The following is a 21,414-nucleotide window of genomic DNA, read 5'->3' on the forward strand; positions in this document are numbered from 1 at the left end:
TTCCCCTCTAATTAACACCATGAAAAGAGAAAGCGCTTCGTTTTTCGCGTCCCGAAAAGAAAAGCGACCTCTAAGCTTCAAGCCCCAAAAGCAGCCTCATCCCTCCTGGGCATCCCGGGGGGCGAGCGGGGACCGGCAGGGTCAGACGTTTCTCCCCCGTCCGACCCCCCCGCCATTTTCAGCGATTGGTGCGAAAGCTGTCGAGCAAAACGATGCGTGTCAGTTCGTTGCAGAATATTGTTCAATGCTTTGAAATTTAATTTTTTCTAGATGTCGATCAATATTTTTCAATATGTTAGAATTAAAAGTCTGCTGTAAACTGCTTTAGAAAATGAATTTTTAAAATAGTCATAACTGTTTAAACAAAAGGGATAAAAAATAACTTCCATGACTGTAATGTCGGTGGCAGCAGGCTGTAGAACTTCTTAAACTATCTTTTAATGCTGGTGAATAAGTCCTTCATCCATGTAGGAGAGGGAAAGTTTTAGTTGGTTAATGAGGAGAGGTTTCGGTCCCTGTTAGAGATTGCACTTCTCCTATAAAGCTGACATGTCAATCCACATATATAACTCTTCAGAGTCATGTTGATAATTTTGTATAAATCACTCATACGTTAACCTGAATGCAGAATTTTCATGAAAGTCGTCTGTTGATTTCAACGCAAAATATCCCACACACATTTTTTTTCCCGTGTTTTTTGTTGTTGGTTGTTTTGGTTTTTTTTTTATTTGAGCCTTTATTAAAACGAAGTTCAGACAGTCAGCAAGTGACTTTTGGAAATGCTCAGAGTCCAAATAGAGAACACAGAAAGCAGAAAGCTGCGAGAAACCTTCCGTGGTGTTATCTCCAGACCAACACAGTCCTAGATGTAATTTAAAACATTAATAACCGTACCCTTAGATATGCAGATTAAGCTGGGTACCTGTTGAACTGTTTCTTAAAATGTGTTCTCCTTTATGTGTATACTACTTTTTCGTAAATATCTATCACACTAGAGATAGTATCATGACCGAAGAGAAGTGTATATGTGTAAATGTGCACATGCAGGCACATATACATCTAATGCAACCTTATTACGTGTCTTTTCTTTAAGGGTCATAGCTATTGAAAATCAAACTACTGACTATGCAGAATAGAAAAATCCCAGCGAGACGATCCTGTATCGCTGAACATGACTGATGTTACAGGAGGATTGGGGCGGTCAAGAGAGAAAAGCAAATAAACATCTGTTTATTTGCATCCAAACAAAATGAATACTGTGTGGAAGCGCTTAAAAAAGGAAAATATTTCGGCTCTCTAAACTGACTCCTTTTAACGAGTTTTCCCTCCTACCCTCACAATTTAGAAAGCTCAATGGCCTTATGCCTAGAATAATAGGAATACCTGCACTTTCAACAAAAGGGGATTAAACAGTCCCGATCTCAGCTATATTCAAATAAGCTTCGAATATCCTCAGACCGCCTTTCAAAGAGATACAATTCATTCTGTGGGGATACAACTCTCACCAAAAAAAAACCAAAAACAAACAAACAACCAAAAAAACACCCCCAAAACAAAACCAAAACCCAACACAAAATACCAAAAATACCTACCCATCCCACACCCCTGAAACATCATCAGGGTAGAATTTTTGTCTGTTCATGGTTTACTGGTTGGTTTGGCAGCTCGGTTTAATTTGAGTTAAACTTCACTTTTGGGTATGCAAACAAAACTTTCCTAGGCAAATGAGCTGGATTTGGGCACAGTAAAATAATTAGGTCTTCAGGCTTTTTGCTATGCGAGTTATATATAAGAGAATAATTGAATATGCAAAACTAAGAATAGGTTTAAGCGATTTATGGTTTAAGTACATTACATCTAAAATTGTATGAAATGTTCCTCCTTTAACGTGATTGACAGAGCTATTAAAATCACGTATGTGGAAGAATTAAACCAAAAAGTCATCTCATTTTCAGTAAAAGGAAGGACAATCCAGGGAATAAGGTGAAGGAGAGCAGGGCGGAGGTGCCTTCTCTGCGGAGTTAGGCTGCGTGCAGCGTGGGGAGCTTGGGGTCAAGGCCCCCGGTGGGCCAGACCTCACCCCCGCAGTCAGCGCTCTGGCGGAAGGTCCCTCTGCCCTGGGAGAGGAGCGGCGGCAGAGGAGCTAGAAGGATAGGAGGCACAAAGCGATAACAGATTTGATGTGCTCCAAACTTCGAGCCAGAACGCAAACTTGGCCTGAACTCCACAGCTCTCTCCCAGTGGTTCTCTCTCTTTTTTTCGGTGGTTTTTTCTTTTTTTTTTTCTTCTCCCTCTCCTCCCTCGCCTCCATCGTACGTGGCTTGCTGAGCAATCAGGAGTGACGCTGGGCCCCAGGGAAAAGCCATTCCCACCAGTTCCACTCCTCCGCACCTTTAGCCAGAGTCGTACCGCAACAGGCTCCGGAGGGGCATCGATGGGATGTCTCCGAGCCTCTGGGAGCAATGGAGCGGGGGAGAAGGGCACATGAAATTGTCCATGAAGACAAAAAGAGGGGGACGACTCCAGAAATCAGAGCCAACGAGCCCGGACTGCCATAGAGGGATAAAAAGCACCGCGAAATGCTTCTTGACAGGACGGAAGGGTGGGGAGGACCCTCCCTCCCAGCTGTGCCACATGCAGGCGACATCAGGCAGGGTCACCTGAGCGTCTGAGGCCGTTACAGCATTTTATTATAATGCGTAAACTGCCACGAAAGGAAAAAGAAACATTAAAAAAGGCACAGTATCACACATACACACTTCCCGCCGAAAACTAAACCAAAGGGATTATCTGAGAGTTGCTGTTAAGTACAGCGGAGCTAAAAGACGCGAACTGGACAAGTGCCTGTGGGTTATCTGGACGGCATGGGCTCCTGGGCCTGGCACAGACGCTCTCCCACTGACCGCAATACCCCCGCCTCTCCCGAGCACTCACCGATAACCCCCCTCCCCGGCCCTTTTCTGCACCACCATCCCCCCTTCCCGCACGCTTTCTGCCAGCTCCCCCGAGTAAGCTCCAGCTCTTCCCTTCCCTCCTACTCTCAGCAACACGTGGGGAGCATCGGGAAGGGGCAGTCCCGTGGGGGCGGACAGTGTCAAGCATGTCCATGTTTCTGTGTGTCCCTGTGAGTGTGCAGGGAACTGATCTTGCGGGAAGGGCCTTTCTCACTAAGCAAGTCCCCGCAGCGTCGTGGAGCGGTGGGCTTGGGGGATATTGTTCGTGGGTTGCGAGAGGGTCTCTGCGAGATGCAGCTCCAGGAACCGAGGTGCCTCCGGTGCCGTCGGAGGGACTGCAGATGAATGATGCAAGGGGGAAACGGGGGTGGAAGGAGGCAAGAGAGAGGGGAGAGAGAGGGAGGGAGAACGCGGGAAGGAGAGGGGGTCGGTGTTTGGAGAGCGAGGGATTAGCGAGGAGAGTCCTGACCCCGAGATCAACGGCCAGTCAAATCCGTTTACAATCACGCGGCGGAACACCGACGGCTCCCGCTGCAAGCCAGAGGCCGGGCAGCCAGCGAGACCAGACCCCGCGGTGGAAGGGGGAGTCTGGTGGGGGAGGCGCCGACCCTACTGCGGGGAGAAGGGAGACGCCCCAGCCGGGAGGGTGTGAGAAAAGAGGTCCCAGCTGGAGGTCGGGGAGCTGCAGCGGGTGGCCGTGGGGAGAATGTTGAGGTGTGCCCTGTCTCTCGACTGCAGCCTTCTGGCCTCTCACCGACGAGCGGCGGGGGAAGGGAATGAAGGAGCGTTCCAGGCGTGAGAGGCGGGGGCGGGCTGAGATAACCGGGAAAAACAAGCGTGTTGCTGTCAGCCGGCAAAGGCTGCTCTTGAACTCCACACGGGACCCTCCCGGGCTGGGAGACACCAGAGCCCGGCTCCAGTCATGCGTTCAGCGGCGGGCGGGCGCTGGCCGCCCTCTCGGACCGCGGGCCATCTGCTGCACGGCTGCTGGGGGAGGGAGATAGGAGTGGGGCAGGGAAGTCCCCCCGACGAGACCCCAAGCGGGGTCGGCAGCGTGGGGAGGGAGCCTCGGCTGCCGCTTCGCGCCCCGCGGGGCACCCGTGCGGCCGCTCCTCTGTGCCACTCACACAGACACTGCTCAGGACTGGGAGACGACACGTGCTATCTTTTCTTCTTCTTTTTTTTTTTTTTTTTTTTTTTTTTTTTGGTGGAGGAGGAAGGAAGAGGTCCCTCCACTTCGCGGCATGTTGACTCCTCCTCCTCTAGAAAACTCAGTACCCCAAAAAGTGAGAATGCTGAGTGGCTCGGCATTACCCCACAATCAGCATAGAGCATCTCGATGCACATCGTCCCAGTCAAAGGGGATCTGAAGCCAATGGGCCAGGCCCTGTTCGGAGACATTCCTCTAAAAAGTGCTGAGTGAAGCCCCGGCACCTGCTGCCACGCGTGACCCCACTCTGCAAAACGCAGCGCCGTCTCGCTCCACTGCCCTTCCGTCTCCCCAGCGCCACGGGTACTCACGCAGCTCCAGGCATGACTGGCGCCCGGGAGTGGCAGGCTGGGACCGGAGGGTACCAGTCAAGGCTAAGCGACTCTCTCTGGTTGATGTTGAGGTTAGAAGTGGATGGTGGTTTCCGGGGGGAAACTGAGATCTGGAGCAGGTATTTCCCACGGCCAAGGAGGAGAGGAGTCAAACAGCAAAACTTGTCTGGAAAGTCACTTATGGAAAGGCAAGGTCAAAAGAGAGGCAGAGGAAACGAAACAAAAAACATGATCTGAGTGGCTGCAGAGAGGAACGTGGGGGAGCGATGGAAGCCGACTTCCGCTGCGCGGGCGGCAGTAAGGATAACAGATTATGGGTGCGAGGCGGACAGGGCCTTTCCTGCCTGCCTCCCTGCCTGCAGGCTCCAGCCCCAGTGCGCCTTTGCTGAGTAATGTCCGGAAGAGCTGGGACACAGGGACGGCCCCGAGGGGCAGGACGGATGGCAAAGCAACCGGCGAACCTGGTGTGCAGGTACAAATGTAAATGGAGGCTTTAGTTAGAGGCTGAAGGGAAAGCCCATTGACTTTTACACGCAGTGAAACATTCTATCGTCAGAGGAAACTTTGCAAAAGTAAAGTTTAACAAACTAAAGTTCGGAGGCTTTTCAGGATCTTTGATGTAACAGTGGTGCAGCATATGGGTCCCACTCCTGTGGCCGCATGCCCAAAGTGGTAAGATGTGCTAGCAGGACACTCCTGGCGATGCCTTTGTAGGATAGGCTAGAAGTCAGTAGGAACTGACAGAGCTGAATCACACCGCTGCATGTGCCGTCAAAAAGTCTGGAACTACCAAAGTGAAAACAAATGCGGAGCTAGTGTTGAGTGAGGAGCAACTGCCAAGATAAAGAACATTGGTCCCTGGCTTTGGTGTAGAAGGAGTGGGGCCTTGTGACAAAGAACACATACCCTGCCCCCAGTTTACAAAGCCTTGGGGTGCACCCATTCAGTTTCATGTCTATCTTTCCTGGACGGTGTAACACTCTGAAGGGAGTAGCCTTCAGAAAGATCTCGTTTCAAGAAAGTCATTCAGTGCTTTTAGCACGGCCTGTCAGGATGGGTTTGGGGGGTAATATGCTTCATGCTCAGTAAAATCTCATTGTCCACGCTTTCAGCCCGGACACCTCTCATTGATTTGGAGAAGACGTGTGCCACAGATAACTGCGGCACTCAGACAGATGAACTATCACTCAGAAATCTTAAAAAAAACCAAAAACACCGGACAATGAAACCGAGGAAAAGCAGGAGAGCATCTGTCGGTGGTCAAACAATTGGGCAAGTCCTAGAGGGTGCGCTTAGATCCGAGTGGGAAAAGGCGGCTTCAGCCGGGGGCAGACCAGCGTGGGCTGAGGAAGTGCAAGCCGACATGAAGGGGGGAAGGACTGGAGTCTGCAAAGTGTCCATTTGGGAAAAGAATAGCTTCCACTGGGAGGAGGTGAAATATAGTTTACCAAGGCGTAAAACTCCATAGCAACTAGGAACTAGTGGTGAACAAAGGCGCCATACATCCACGGAGGGAGTGAAGGTACAGGAGGATTGAGAGGGGAGTAGCAAGATGTTTATTTCCTACCCTAAGAATTGCCTAGCACAGATTTTAGAATTATTCAGTTCAGGTCTTCCTCTCCCCACCCCCCTCTCCCCACCCCCGCCTCATGCAGCAAAAATCTGTAGGAGGATTGTCTTGCCATTGGACAGTGGATACTTCAGGACTTATCAGGTTAGAAGAATGAATGACTGTTCAGATTTGGATTTACAAACACAAGTAGCCCAAGGCCAGGAAAGACCTAAAACCCTAAACACGGGAGTTCAAAACGAAGTATTGATACGAAAACAATTCCCACGCAGTGGGAAAAGCTCTGAAACCATCTAGGGTGCTTCCGAGTTACATACATCCCAACCATGGTCTCCTCTTGTTGTCTTGCGCACAGGACATCTTTGTCTTTTGGAAAAATTTTGAGCAATCCCTTGATCAAGCGATCAGGTGAACTTTCCGCATTACCTTTTATTTTACCTGCAGGTAGTAGAAGAATGAAAGAGGCTTTGCTTTTCTTAAGGGTTTGTTTGGGGCTCTTTCTAATTATCTGTACCTTCGTGCATTATCAGTCCTACCTTCCTCTAAACCGCTTTCCAGTCCCAGAGCGGATGAAGGCTTCACAGTTTGTCATCGTCGTCCCCTTCCTCCTCGATGTCACAATGTAGGAAATAATGCAAAACACAAAATGCTGTGCAATCGAATCACTGTTAGCATGCGTATTTTTCTACCTAAGGACCGTAAAAGAGAAAACAAAACTAAGTGGGAAATATCTTTTAAACTACACAATTGTAAGTGAGCTCAAGCCTGTGTATTTCAGGGCGGAGAAACTGGAGGAGAACTGTGAATATCAGATTCCGTAATACAGCTGTGGCAGATTAAAATTTGGAAAAGAACAACAACAACAACAAAAAAAGGATATGAATGAAGGAGTCGTGGAGTTTAACCTAAAAAACTTCTCAGCAGTGTGTCTTGAACTGCCATAAGAATGAAGAGGAGGGATACAGGCATGCAGTGCATTTCCCAAAACTCTTATTTCCGTTCTCTGGTGTCACATCTTTACTTATGTGTCTTGTGGAACAGTTGAGAATGAAGTAACGGGTGCAGAACATGTATTTCTCTCTCCCAAAAGCATTTCATCCATTCACGTTCCTCTCAGTTTCTAGTTTTCTATCAAGCCTGAGGAAGTTTCTGCTACCTCTCCAACCAAAATGTCCATTTAGCCTAGTAAGTTCTGGGTCACAAAATAGGGGGGACAAATAGTCTCCTAATTGTTTTGCTTTGACTAGGCAGCTGCAGGAAAAGCCCTGCGTGATTTTCCTGAATGCAGCAATATCTCAGTTTTAGGAGTCTCAGACCAAAGCTCACTAGATAAGTGGGGCAAACTCATTATGATGATCCACTTATTTAAGAAACGCAAAGCAACGAAGTGAGGCTATTGCAAAAGGTATCCTTGGGTGACCAAAAGAGCCCAGTTTTGTACAATTTGATAGGAGCTTGCTATATAGCTGTATTATTCGTTGGGTAGTTTCAGGTAGATAAACTTAATGTGTTCGTGCATCTTAGATGTGTTTTAAATGTTTCATAATGCCTAAACTATGTGCTCATGTACTCACGTAGTTAAGGGTTCCTATTTGGACGTCTGTATGTATTATCTATTTTAGGATAGGCTTAGATGCTCAGTAAGAGAAAATACTACAGTTGAAAGGCAAACTTATTGTCATGAAAAAGGACAGTCTCAGAGTCCCCTTGTTTAACACATGGTCTTTGCTTCTCAGGATATCCTTGCTGATCTCCTTTAACAAGCAAAAACTAGTACACATTACAGAGAGGGGGGAAAATAAAAGAAAGAAAAAAGAAGAAAAATCTTTAATAAAAATCTCTGTGGGAATACCAACTGCTTCATAAATATATGCAATGACGTCATGTACTTGGGAACATCCCATCATAGTTTTCGGGCGTTTGCTGGAGAATGCAAGTCTCTCGCCATATTCACACAACTCCACAACAGATTCAGGTACCGGCAAGCGGAGTTGACTTGGCGTACCTTCTAGTATTATTAACACATTCCTATTGCCTAACAGGTAGAGGACTCGCTATAGGCGTGAAAACTGAGTGATAAATGGAAGTATTGAGGCGGAAAATCAGAGCTAAAATTCAGAGGATAGGGCTTGGCTTTTGCGGTGTGAGATATAATAATAAAAAATGAGGAAAGGGCAGAAAATATAGTACAGAAGCTCCCTTCCTATTCTATGAAACAGCTGGACAACACGTGGAACGGAGTCCTTTTCGTCATCGGGCATCACATAGTTAAGCGCAGCCACAAAGCTTTCGAAGGGGAAATTTCGGCATTCCCTCCGCCTATGCGCACGCCTCGCTTAGCGAAAACACCAGGCTTAGAGGGATTTCCAGTGTCTCTCTGGAGACGACAAAAGGAACTGTGAAATGTTGATTTAAAAAAAACCTTTCTGAGTTTTCTGTGGAAGACGGCTGCCTTTTCCCTATGAAAAGGGAAAAGAAGATTTTTCTCACGGAAAGCAGGGGTGAACGTAGCTGCGATGGTCTCCTGCTGTCCTGCCTCCAGCCGAAAGGACTGCTGATCTAAACCGGTCCGGTCTTGAGAGGCCGTTACTTTGCAAAACAACCTGATTAGACAAACTAGTTGCCAAACGTCGTTAAATGAAGCCCAGGACCCGACTAATCTGTGCGCTCACCCCCGCCCTTCCGACAGTGCCAAGTAGTTTTTTACAGAAACCGGTGTGAGCAGCCTCTTCCCGCCCCGCTGTGGCACCGCCACCGCGGGGACAGCCGCCCCACTGTCCTGGTGCCTCTACTGAGCAGGTTCTGGGCTCCTCCCCCATATTCTGGGGAGCGGGATTCTGTCCCCGCTGTGGGGGAAGGCGGCCCCCAGCGTGGGTGCGGGGACGGGCCGGGGTCGGGGTCGGCAGAGGCCGGGTGGTGGCAGCGTGGGTGCCGGTGACGAACCTCACGTCCTGGGCAGCAGCTTCGGGGCCAGGCTGTGGCGTCGCCGCGAAGATAGACGCCTCTTGTCCCTGGAGAGGGAAGACGGGGCAAAGGTTCCCCTGACCCGGGTCAGGGAACGGGAGGCGCTCAGGCTGCGAAGACTTCCACTCTGCGCTTTCCCGAGTGGGACAGGCGGGGCTAGCGCCTGGTGGATTTTAACGGGAGTTGAACCGGGCACGGGACGTTCCTTGTCCGAGGAGCCCGGAGATGCCTCATGGGCCGGCACTGACTGCCGCGGGTAGCCCCAGAGTCAGCCTTGTCCCCAGGATATCATGTTCCACGTCCTTGTCCCACTCCTGATGCCGTTTTTTTTGTTCACTGGTGAACAAATAGCAATTTCTATGACCTAACTTGCAGTCTGTCTCTTTGCCTACCTTCTTTTTCTATAGATATATTTTGGGTAATTTTGAGGGAATTATGGGACTTTGAAAAAGCATGTCTGCCTTTAGAAATAATTTTAGGTAACCTGTGAAAATGTTAAGCTTGGGACTGCAGTATCTTTGCACCTGCACAAAACACAAAATACGACCCAATTCAAAAGAATACCTCAGAGAGGGAGAGAAAAATAATCTACAGCCATTCAGCAGTAAAACAAAAAGTCAGAAGATTTTCTTGCCTTAAACCAGTAGTCACGGAAGAAATATATTTTCTTATATCAAAGAAGAGTTATCTTATAGAGTTTTCCTAATTGAAGTGTCTCCGAGACGTGTATTTTCTGCTCCAGCAGCAGGGCTCTATTTTGCCGAGTATTGCTGTGCCACCAATACAGGAAAAATACTGCTCGAGAAGTAAGGAGTATTGACATACAATTGAAGACCGACTTTCTCAAAGAACAGTTTAACTCCACCTGACAGCAAGCTGCTAGTAGAAAATAACATTTAGAATTTTACCACTATACAGAATATTTTCTGAACTTGTAAATAAATATAAACTGAACAAGTGAACTCATTTTGGAAACTTTACAATAGAATTACTGCAGGCAGCTAAGATCACTTCACTGACCCTCAACCGTACAACACAGATACTGCCAAACTGAACTCCCTTGTTATTCCTCAGAGTCAACACTTGTTAAAAAGGAGAATGCAGAGTCCCTAATTTAAATGTCAGCTTTCGGGGGAAGAAAAATAAAAAAAAGAGAGAGAGAGAAAGAGAAACCAAGAAAATGGTGGTAAGCTGTCTTTTAAAGTAAAATGAATTTGAGAAGTCTGTAGGAAAATGGCCTAAAGGTGACTAAACTAGTGTTGTCTCTTCTTCAGCCTACAAGTCTTCTGCAGGTTATTTTTCCCTAGTACAAATGTAATTTAATAGCCAAGATGGATATTGTTTCACTTTCAGCTATCTGCTCTATACTCCCGTCTCATTCTACGTTAGATGATTACCTTACTGTCCTATATGCACAATTTAAAGGGAATTACCTATTACTTCAATTATTTGTTTCTTATCAACTGATGTTACACTACAAGGATTTGCATTGAAAGGACACAAAGAAAGAGCAAGTCATGGCACATTGCCAAATAAAAGAGTAATGTTCTGGTGAATTTAGCCCAAATAATTTACTGCTATATAAAAGTGTAAAAGTGGAAGGTGAACCCTTTGACCAATAAATCTCTTCTGCATGTGAAACCCTTATCTTGTCCCCTCCAATATATTCCACACTAGGAAGCCATCATCATTGGCTCTGGTTTGTTATTTGTAAACCTTGATCTTCTGCACTCGGTGTCCTAAATATGGATAATTAGCATCAGTTTATCACGCCTCTGCATATTTTCTCTTCTCTCCAAACATGCATGCTTCTATTGGCTGCCATTCTGTCACAGAAGATTATGGAGACAGATTGCAGAGAATGAATGTGCTAAACGAGATTAGGAAGGAATAGAAATAGCAACTTGGCCAATAAATTCCTCGTGAGAGCCTTATCATACAATTACACGTTGACTTGTTTCACACTCTCCCAGCCTCTTAATCCAACGCCCCCACCAAGAATAAAATTTCACTAATTTCTGAATTACTGCATATCCTCATGACTTGTCACTGAGAATGGTTGGAAGGAGCAACATGGTCGAAAATAGCACACTAAACTTCCAAAAAGAAAAGAAACTTTACAGACAGAAAGAGATGTAACTTTAAACTGGTTTTGGCCACATGTAGTTTTTGTGCAGCAGCAGTTTGAAGGGTCATGACTTCAACATCCAGACATGTTCGTCTGCATTGTTATTCCCTAATTCGTTATATGGGGTGTTACCTTATCCTTTAGAGGGACTTGGGGATCAGAATACGGCGTGTTGATGCTGCTAAACTATGTACCTGCTTTTCAAACGATTCTCTCAAATGACCCTCTACAAACTCGCCAGAAAGCAGTGGTGAAAACACCTACTGCCGTCATCGGTTTATGGGACATTCCTGAAAATGCGTAACTGAGAAGACTCCAAAAGTATGAAACCAAAGTGAGATAAAATCGTGCTGAACTCACAAGAAACGTCTAGCAGCTCTGTGGAGTCTATTTTGTCCCTTCTGCAGCGGTTATTTCGATGTGGACATCAAGAAAACATTATTTCCATGACGTAATTAAGAGACACGGCTAAACCCTTCAGGAAACATCATCTCTGGAAACGCTGGGAGTCTCCATTTCCCCCCTTATACTAGCCCAAGAGGAGAACTTGCAAGAAGTACTAATGTTGTCATAATGTTGTTTTCATTACTTTAGATACGTGTGGAAGAAGGACAAAAACGGAATAAAAAGTCCCAAGACAGGAAGATAAAGCCTCGCTCAGTTGATCTATACTCATAGATTTGATGTCACAGTGCACTTGTCTTCCAGTTTTAGCAGAGTTAAGGACATTTTACAGAGCTTATTAAAATGAAAGGACTTGCTTTAGAAAGTAAGGTGTTTGTGTAACTCCAATAATTGTTTCCCCTAATAAATGTGAATCTTCAACCACAGACAGAACTCGGATGAAAAGTATGATGAAGTTGTGCTACGTATTCCCGAGTTGCTTAGCGTCACTCCCACCTGTGCAATCAGGTGTTGGAAACGTAGCAGTGAAGGGATACACATCTCAAGTGTTAAGGTGCGTAAAATAGGCAAATCACTCGAGTGGGACCTTTCCTGTGTGCTTTTCCCCAATGTGGAAGAGATTCGGGCTGCAGTGGACAATCCCCTCTTCCTCCGAGCTGGAGACCGCGGGGCCGCCGCGAACCCTGGGCACAGGAAACCTGTCCTGCGAGTAGCACTGAGTCTTGGCCCTCTGAGTTATCCCAAAGTTGATTCAGTGATGTTGGGGTTGGTGCTTTTGTTTTCTTTTAACCTGCCTATTGCTTTTCTCTTGCTCTCCCCCGGAGTTTTGTTTGGTACTCAATCACTTCCAGATGGAAAACCAGACTGCAGTTGAGAGTCACATTCATCCAGAGCTTTAAAACCATACCATTGCAGAAAAGATTGAGATGAGAATAGCATAACCCCGTGGGACAGCAAGACAGCCTGCTACTTATTTGGTGCCACAAGAACCTTTGTCGTCACATAAAATAAAATTTTAGTAACTCTCCCTTATTTCTTTCTTCCTTTCTTGATTTGTGTACATATTCATATGCACGTATATCTATATGCATACACACCCACACACCCCCATATATATATACACACACACTCACACATTCCCCAAATGAATTGGGATCGGGCAGAGAGGCGTTTGCCATTAATCTGGGAACAAACCGCTAACCTCGGTGACTGGTATTTTAGCTTTTCTTTTCTCGCTTCTCTCAGTGCGGGAAGAGCAGTAAAGCTTGTGTGGACTGATTGTGAGGGGCTCTGCTGGAATTTGGCAGGCCAGGGGCTTGGAGAGAAGCCCCATGCTGACTCCTATTCAGTGGGCCAGTTTTCTGCGAGCTTTGGAAGTTTCACTCAGCCGTGCACTCAATGGCTTCACAAAGCTGATTACAAGCTTCAGCGCATTCCTGAAGGAGCCAAAAGCGACGCAGGTGCAAACGAGCCGAGGGAGCCCCTTATCCCGGTGACAGAATGGGACAAGCTGGGAAAGGCTTGGACCACACAAATCCAGGGCTCACCAGGCAGCAGCAAGCCTGCCTTGGGAACAGGGGATCATTATCCGCTCCATTCAGCGGGGACCCAGCGGCGGCAGCGGCACGTCCCAAGGCTGGGGACGGCTCCTGGGGCTTTCCTTCCCGGGTGGGAGCAACGCCTCTTCACCTGGCATCCCCTGCCCACTCCCATCACCGCAGCCTCAGACATGGACCTGAGGTGCCCCTGGTCCCCCGCGCTGATTTGTATACCAGCATCTGTTAGACTTCAGCCTGACGGCTGAAGTACCTCGCCGTTTTATCCCTATTGCCCCATCACACACGAAAAGCCTCCCATCCCGTCTCTCTTCCCTCTTGCCTTCCCCGGATAAACACGGTGCTTAAGGGTCTGTCTGGAAACCCAGCACAGAAAACGCACTGATCCGAAATGGTAGGTTTCCTCCCGATTGAAGTTCTCTAACAAACACCCTATTTTGAAGACTGCCTTTAATTCCAGAGAGAAACCAGCCTAGAGTGCACCCGCCTCCCCTTCCAATTACTTGAGCCACTCAATTCCCACAGAAACCTCCCGCAACATAAGCGCCTGGTGAATGCTTTCTGACTCGCTGAAAGCAGCCCACGGTCCTTGCCCTTCCTGCCTCCCCGGCGAGCGAAGGGGTGGCGAGGAGTCTAGGGGGTCTCGATGCCGGAGAGGGTGAGGCGTGATTTCTTTTAATTAGGGGTTCTCGCAAGGAGTTCCTCTCGCCTCCGCTCTCTCGCCCCCTTTCCTCGCTCTCCAGCCCTTCCCCTCCAGCCAGGAGAAGAAGCTGCACTTTACTTCACTGCAAAATTAATTACGGCCCTTCCTCGCTATCAATTACGGAGGAATCAGCCTTTCCTGGGGAGAGGAGAAATAATCAAAAGGCTTTTCAGTCTTGCTGGGGGGGGGGACGACCTCGGACCGCCGAGCACATAATGCGGCAAGGGGACTGCCGCGCTTCTGGCCGCTGATTTCATATGCAAATGAAGAGCTGCCTCCAAGTTATCATTATGGTTTTATTTTTTTTCTTAATGTTATTATTGTGTCGGGGTTTTAATAGCCACATGCTCTACCCTTCCCTTTCAGCGAGGTTTCCTTGGCGATCAGCCACGCCGCTTCTTCCCCCGGGCGCGCTGCCCCCGCCCCAGAGCCTGCCCCACGTCCATGTTAATTTCGCCCTATGGAAATGAAAGCGGCCTGGCCGGGCAGCTGATATTAAAGCGATCCCCCGGCCCCGGGGCTCGCCCTCCCCGCTCCTCGCAGCGGCCGTGCCTCCGCAGGAGCGCGGCGTGTTGGTGCCATGAGTGCCCCCGACCCCCCCGAGCCCGCCGCCCCTTTCATGCTTGCGAGATGCTGGGGAGGCAGCGGTGCGTTTGCTTGTGCGGAGCACACCGCCTGCAAGCGGTTGCCTTGGCAGAAAGGTGCAGCTTTCTGATGTTCTTTTGTCTGATAACTAATTCAAGTTAATGCGATCTTTATGTAAAGCTAACAGCGGATAATTGTCTATTTTCTCGCCAACAATCTCCATCACAATCACTTATCTGGAAACCTGCGGTTGTATTAATCGTTATATTCCCCGAGATAAGCGTCTCTCGAATTATCAGTAAACACTGGAGGGAAATTAAACAAACTCCAGAGCCACTTAAGTTTCCTCTGCAGCTTTTAACTCCCTTATCCGGGAAGGGGGTGGGGAGAAGGGGAAGACGATGACACCTCCCAAACCAAAATGGGATCGGAACACAACATGAAAGGGGCGTGAGGGGACGGGGTTTGTGGGCGGGTATGTGTGAAACATTGGAGAAGGGCCTGAAATTTTGGATAGTTTTGATGAACCGAGTCCCGCTGAAGGCACCTTGCTTTGAGGTGTCCGTGTGGCAGACAGGCACGCACCTTGCGCCCCGCTCGCCGAGCGGAGGTCGGTCTTTAGTGGCCCCTGGGACCTCGTTGGCAATTCTTGTAAATCTTGTAATTAAGTGTATTAGTCGCTGCAGAGGAAAGACGAGCAGCTAGAAGAGAATAAACCGAGAGAGTGAGGAGGAGTCGCGTGGCTTTAGGTCTCATACACGAGAAGAGAGTTCTGCTTCCTTTCGAGGACCACCGTATTAGCACAATTATTGGCAATATTTATACTAGAGAGTGATCTGAACCCCAGGAGGATACAGAGAGCGCGAGAGAGTGAAACTGCTGTGGGAATATGTTTTACTGCTCCGATCCCATCAGTTCCGTTAGGTGTAAAGAAATTACAGCAAATTGTTCTGAAAAACCCTCCAGGGAAAACATACTTTTATGACAAAGATTTTGTCTTTTTGAGATAAAGTCAAAACATCGGTATCAAATGAAACTCATTTTAGGGACTCTGTCGTGTGTGTGTGTGTTTACTCGAGTACCTGCATGTGTTGGGGGGTGTGGGGTGTGAGGGGTGTGGAAAGCAGCCCAAACCATGACATTTCAGTCGTGAATCTGGGCTAGCAGAGAGTTTACAACTACTTCGGGAAGAGCGAGGCGTCCTCCACCCTCCCCTCACTCCCTCCCCTCGCCCGGGCTGGGGACACCGCTGTCCCGCCCGCCCGCCGCCGGACTGGCTGACAGCGTTCTGCGCGCTTCCCCTTTCTAGGAGGGTTTTCCACGTCGAAAGCGCTTTATGAACATTAACTAATTAATCCTGGCATTTAGTTACGGAGGCACCAAGGAATTTAAAAACTCGCCTCTATGATGAGCTTTATTTATTGTCGACCTTTTATTTCCCCCTTTTGTTAAGCCAACATTTATTCACAAAGTTTTCCAATGGCACATCTCCCATCTTAACCTGAGGAAGGTGCGGCTTGGGATGAAAAAAAAAAAAAACCAAAGCAAAAACCAAACCAGAAAAAATCCCCTCAACGCAACGAAACACAAACAAAACAAAATAACAAAATACCTTAACGAAACACACAAACCTCCTGTTACTTATTTGTGTGTCATGGCAGTGTAGTTCTAAATATGATCAGTTTCCTTAAAAAAAAAAAGAAGATAAAATCAGTCTTCTAAATGCTTTGATTCTCGAATTATTTCTCTTGAGCTAAAAGTTCCCAGGGTAGCTTTTTCTTATGGCATTTGAGAATCATCCCACTTCATCTCTCACCTGAATCTTGTCATCTGTGCCATCTTGAAGTGATCTGTGAACAATGCTGGTCCCTTGGACAGCCCAAGCTGGTCAATCAGGCAGAACAGACTATGCAAATGGAATGGAAAGGCGAAGCGATGAAGAACAGTGGCCCCCATTGTCTTGGGCATTTCAAAGTGAAGCCCAGCTGCAGCAGGCGTTGCTGTCTCGGACCCTTGGTTGCTACTCTAATGTCATCATTGCAAAACATCACATTTTGAAAACTCTACAGTCTGAATGCATGATCAGCCCTCCACAAAGATTTCACTTTGCCGTGACATCTTTCGAAGTCACCAAAAAAAAAAAAGTGTAAAAAAGGGCAGAAAAAAGTCGCCCCCCCCCCATTTCCCCAACAACTGGGGTCTGGGATCCCAGCCACATTGCCCGCTCACATCCCCCAATCCCTCTCCCTCCACTCCTAATAACTGCGGTGCAGCTGACGCCTTTTGCAACCTTTGGGTGGACACCTAGCCTTTCTGGTTGTTTTTGGAGTCGAATGGGATGATGATTTAAATTGCATTTAACTTATTTTCTGTCGAGTCTCTTTCAGGCACTCTAATGAGCTAACGCCGAGGAAAGGTCGCTGTAAGCAGACAGTGAAGTATTTATTCACAGTCACTTCCAAAACTTCAGATATGAGAGGCTTTAAAAGAGTCAGGCAATGTCTTTGCGAGTGATTAAACCAGCAGCCAAGCTGGATATTTTTGGGTCCATTAGGAGTTTTTGTGGATACTTGGTTTCTTAATACACTCATGCAGTTACTGCTCCTAAATGTTGCTGCCAGCCCTGCTCCAGCTTTGCCTCCTGACACTGGTTCCAAAGTTAGCCCTGCCATGAGAAACGAACTTTCAGTTCACTGAAGCTGAGAGCTGTCAGATGATTAATGCACATTTTCAAGGGGCTTAATCATTGCCCATGTTTCACTTATTGTTTCTTTTAATTTTCTTTTGTCTATAGGTGACATTTGTGATCACCATGTGGTGAGCAGAGGAAACTCCCCTCTCTTCTGCCCTCATGTCAGGAGCCTGCGCTCAAGGAGCAAAGGTCTGTGCCATCGGTATCTAAAAATGTTGGGGGTTACCTTTGCCTCTCAGTCTCTTACCTCATAGGAATTAATGAATCCAAAGCTTCTTCTCCAACAACAGTCTTTGTACAGTGAGCCTACAGACATGGATAACGCCCCAGCCTCAGATACTGTCTGGTTCATAGATGGAGTGGTCACACATATTAGTGGTCACCCTTGAGGGCAGACTGTTTAACGTTCATGTAAGAGCAGAGAAGAAAGTGTCATCAGTCAAAGAGAGCTGAGCTGAGAAACTCTTAATTACAGTATTTTCAGGACCAAGAATAACTCAGTGCTTCTTTCCTACTCCTTAAACTGGTTCTTTCCCTTTAGATTGGGTAATGCATTCTGTAATAACATCACATAAATAGTAAAAGATGGAATTTTTAAAAGGTAAATAATTATTTACTGTGATTTTATTGGCTTCCTAAAATTAAGGCTGCCTTATTCAGAATGCAGCAGTCAGTAAGAAGGAAAAGATGAGAGTAACAGAGAAATCCAAAGAGAGGTTGAAGTGAATTGGGCAAATTAATGCATAGGTATCTTTTCATCTGGCTGGAAGACTTTTTCCCTTGCTGTCTTGGGTTGAGCTGGCAAAATGCCAAGTGTCCAAGACAGAGAGAGAGGGTTCCCCCTCCCCCCAACCAGCTAAGGGAAAAAGAAGAGGGAGGGGGAAAAAACCCCTCTAAACCAGGTTTATGCTGAAACTACCTATATGTATTTATACAGAAAAGAGAAAATTAAGAGAAAACTACAATATAACACACACTTACACAAGTTATATATATATATATATATATATATATATATATATATATATATCAAGAAATAACTTCCCACTCTCCAATTAATACAAAGTGTATTACTCTATAAGTACTCTAAAAGACACCCTGCAAGAAAGAGAAGGTATAACAACAAAATATTTCTACTTTCCTGAACTCAAACAAAATGCAAGTAGCAGCAGCAGGAGCAGGGGCCTAGCATTGTAGAAGAGCTGTGGCACACTCTTCTTCTAGTGCAGCCATGGTGGAACTGAACAAGCCACTTCCACACACTGAATTTTACCCCTTTTGAGTTGATATAATATGGTATGGAATACAATATTATTGGCTAGAAGAAGTCAGCTGTTAGCTAGCCCAGCTCAGCCCAAGTCAGCTGACAATCCCAGGCCTGGTCTGAACTTTAAAGCCTAAATTTAGGCCTACTTTGCTAACCCATAACACTTGCCAAAGAGAGTTTTCAAAGGACAAGTACTGGGTCAAAAGAAAGTCTGCTTTGAACTACATGAGCCTCATGGTCAAATGAGTAATAGCAGGAACTCAGACTGCTACCTGCCTCATCCAAATATTTCAATAGAGATGATATGCATTGTAAGCACCCTTTTCTGCCTGGTATTTGTTCACTTACCACCTTTAAACTTTGCCTACTAGACAAACAGATCTCCCAAAATCTGTCTACTAGGAGATGTTGGACATGCTTCAAGTACCCTCTGGATCACTCACTTGCTGACTTGAATGCACAAACTCAGAGGAAAAGCAATGTTGTAGAACCAGCTCCTACACACAGGACAACAGCAATGCACATGGCCAGGCACCAAATACCCTATTACTGCAAGTGGGTGCATCTCCATTTGGGTCTTTGGTGAAGTACTTCCAGAAAGAGGTTGTGAAGGAGAAGCTTCAAAGAGGAGCAGCAACTTGTCTTGCCTCCCAGGGAGATATTGCCATGGGGATATGTAGAAGTAGGGGTACTCTCTGTGCACACCACAGTACCCAGTACATGGGGAGGTGAATGGTTGCCTCAGGGCCCAGACCGTGGGAGGGGAACAGAGGCCCACAAGGTCAAGTCACCACTTCTGACCCGGGCATGTCCTTCTCCCACAACAGCCCTATTCCAAGCCCATCCTGCCAGGCTGACTTACTCCTTCTCAGCAGCCTGCTAGCCTCACATGCTAGGGATGAAAGCCCAAAGGTGTGTTAACCATCCTCTTCTCAGTCTCTCTGTCTCTTCACAGTACCAAAACAGTTCCCATCACCCCAGGGTTAATGGATTTGGCTGTACTTGGAGGGTACTGGTCCCAAATACAGCCTTTGGATGGGGTGCTGGGATAAACAGGGACAACCTTCCTTCCCAGTGGGCCCATGCCCCCCTGCCAATGGATCCTAATTGGAAAAGAGATCAGCTTCTCCCTTGAGGAGCTGAACTTTGCTTTTCTCTCACAGCTGGAACTTCTGGCCCTTCCCCCTACTATCCCCAGTCCTGTTACATTCAACCACAGTTATCTCTGCTCATGCACTGACTGTATTTTTCATGTTTATTATCATCCAACCCAGTGTAGTGCCATCTGGCACAGGGACAACGGGGAGAAGGAATCCATATATTCAGCAAATGGAGCATACAGGGTTTAGGTTTTGTTTTGCCTTGTTTTTTTTATTCTTCCAGGTTCTGTTTCAAATTATATGGAACAGATAGCTGAGCAATTCTCCCTTATGAAAAAGTATGAAATATCCCAGTATGAAACTAAAAATTACAGGAGAGCTGAGATGCCAGGAAGAGACAAGAACATCCTTCTGCTGAAATACAGTTTCTTCCTTTCCTCTTTCTGTGTTTTATTTCATGTCATGCTCAGAGAAGGATTAGAATTACTTTAAACTGTTTGTGTTAATTCTTTTTATTCAGGATTTGTTCTGATATTTCAAATAACTATTTTACTGTAAGACACGTATTTTAAGCAAGTAATACATAGCAAACCACACTCCTCCAGAGCACCAGAGTACTATGAAACACCCTGCAGTCCTCAGAACCTTTGCTATTTTTACTGCCACAATAAAAATTGATACAAAATACACCTCCAGAGTAGATACAAAAAAACACATGTAGTATTTTCAGGGAAAACTTACACCTATTGGGTTGCCACCTTAATTCAAGGTATTTTATAACAGTTGTACAACCAAAGTGTATTTCTTTCCTGATAATTCATGCACTGTAAGCTTATCAGTGGAGCTGCCTGTGGAAAAAGTACCATACGGTGTATTCTATTACCTGATTCATTTTCTTTCAAATTTTCCTTTCATTTTAATTTTGGCTAGTTACTCTATTTTGATCTAAGTCAGCAATCTCAAATTAACCATCATCTTAACTTTTGAAGAAACCCTACAAAGGCATGATAATAGTGAAATATAAATTGCTGTTGGTTATTGTGTAATGTGTACACCATGGACAAGTAAACATTCAGGTATTTTAATTCCATTTGCATACGTAACATTGTGGTTTTCCTACTTAATTTTTCAGAGTAAAATTCTCTACTGTTTCCAAACTATAAAAATACTATTAAAAGCCTGTTTGAGGTATTTATTTATTTCCTTTTTCTAAATTGAATGACAGCTTTGGTGAAAATGTGAAAGGAAATAGTTATTGGAAGGAAACTGTCAGCTACTCAGATTTCTTTGGATAAAGAACTTGTTGTTTTACAGGTACAGATGCAGAGTGGTAGGACAACTCTCTGATCTTACTAAAACAGAGAAACACATTTCAGTGCAGTTGACACAATATTTTAATATTGAGCTAGAGTCTGGTCTTATATCTGTTTAAAACACCATTTGCTCAAGCCCTTATCCCGGGCTGAGTGATGTCACTGTATAATGACTTCTAGTGGGCTATGGGTCAAGGCCTCTTACACTATTGTGCCTCATGTCACTATGCTGAGAAACATTATTTTTATTACACCTTTCTTTGTCTATGAAACCAGATTAATTTGGAATGAATTAGAAACGCTTGAACAGAGATATTTATTTTTTTATGGCAGTAGTTTTAATTTTAAATAGTTCTTCCGAAAAAATACGATTTGATAGCAAAATAAAACTTTGCATTTTCGATATATTTTTGCTCATCTCTGATTTTTGGGTGAATACTTTTACATGTGTGTATTCATTGCTTTATTTCTGGCAGCAAAACATTAAAATTTCTATGTAAATAACAAACAAAATCTATTGTAAAATACAATTTATGACAAATTGATTGAAACAAGCAAAGTAATTGAAACAACAGTTTTCAATAAATGTCAGGAAAGCAATCCCATACCTTCATTGATTGAGGCTGCTATGTAAC

The 21,414-nt window shown here is 45.9% G+C and overlaps 1 long non-coding RNA gene across 1 annotated transcript in view; it reads left to right on the forward strand.

Moving 5' to 3' along the window:
- LOC139678699 (uncharacterized) overlaps positions 1–21,414 on the forward strand; it is a 54,992-nt gene that overhangs the window by 11,431 nt on the left and 22,147 nt on the right. Inside the window, exon 2 of the long non-coding RNA XR_011699074.1 lies at positions 17,202–17,288. This is a non-coding gene — a long non-coding RNA (uncharacterized lncRNA). The remainder of the gene's footprint in view (positions 1–17,201; positions 17,289–21,414) is intronic.

Source organism: Pithys albifrons, chromosome 1 (assembly GCF_047495875.1).
Source record: "Pithys albifrons albifrons isolate INPA30051 chromosome 1, PitAlb_v1, whole genome shotgun sequence".
Taxonomy (NCBI): Eukaryota; Metazoa; Chordata; class Aves; order Passeriformes; family Thamnophilidae; genus Pithys; species Pithys albifrons.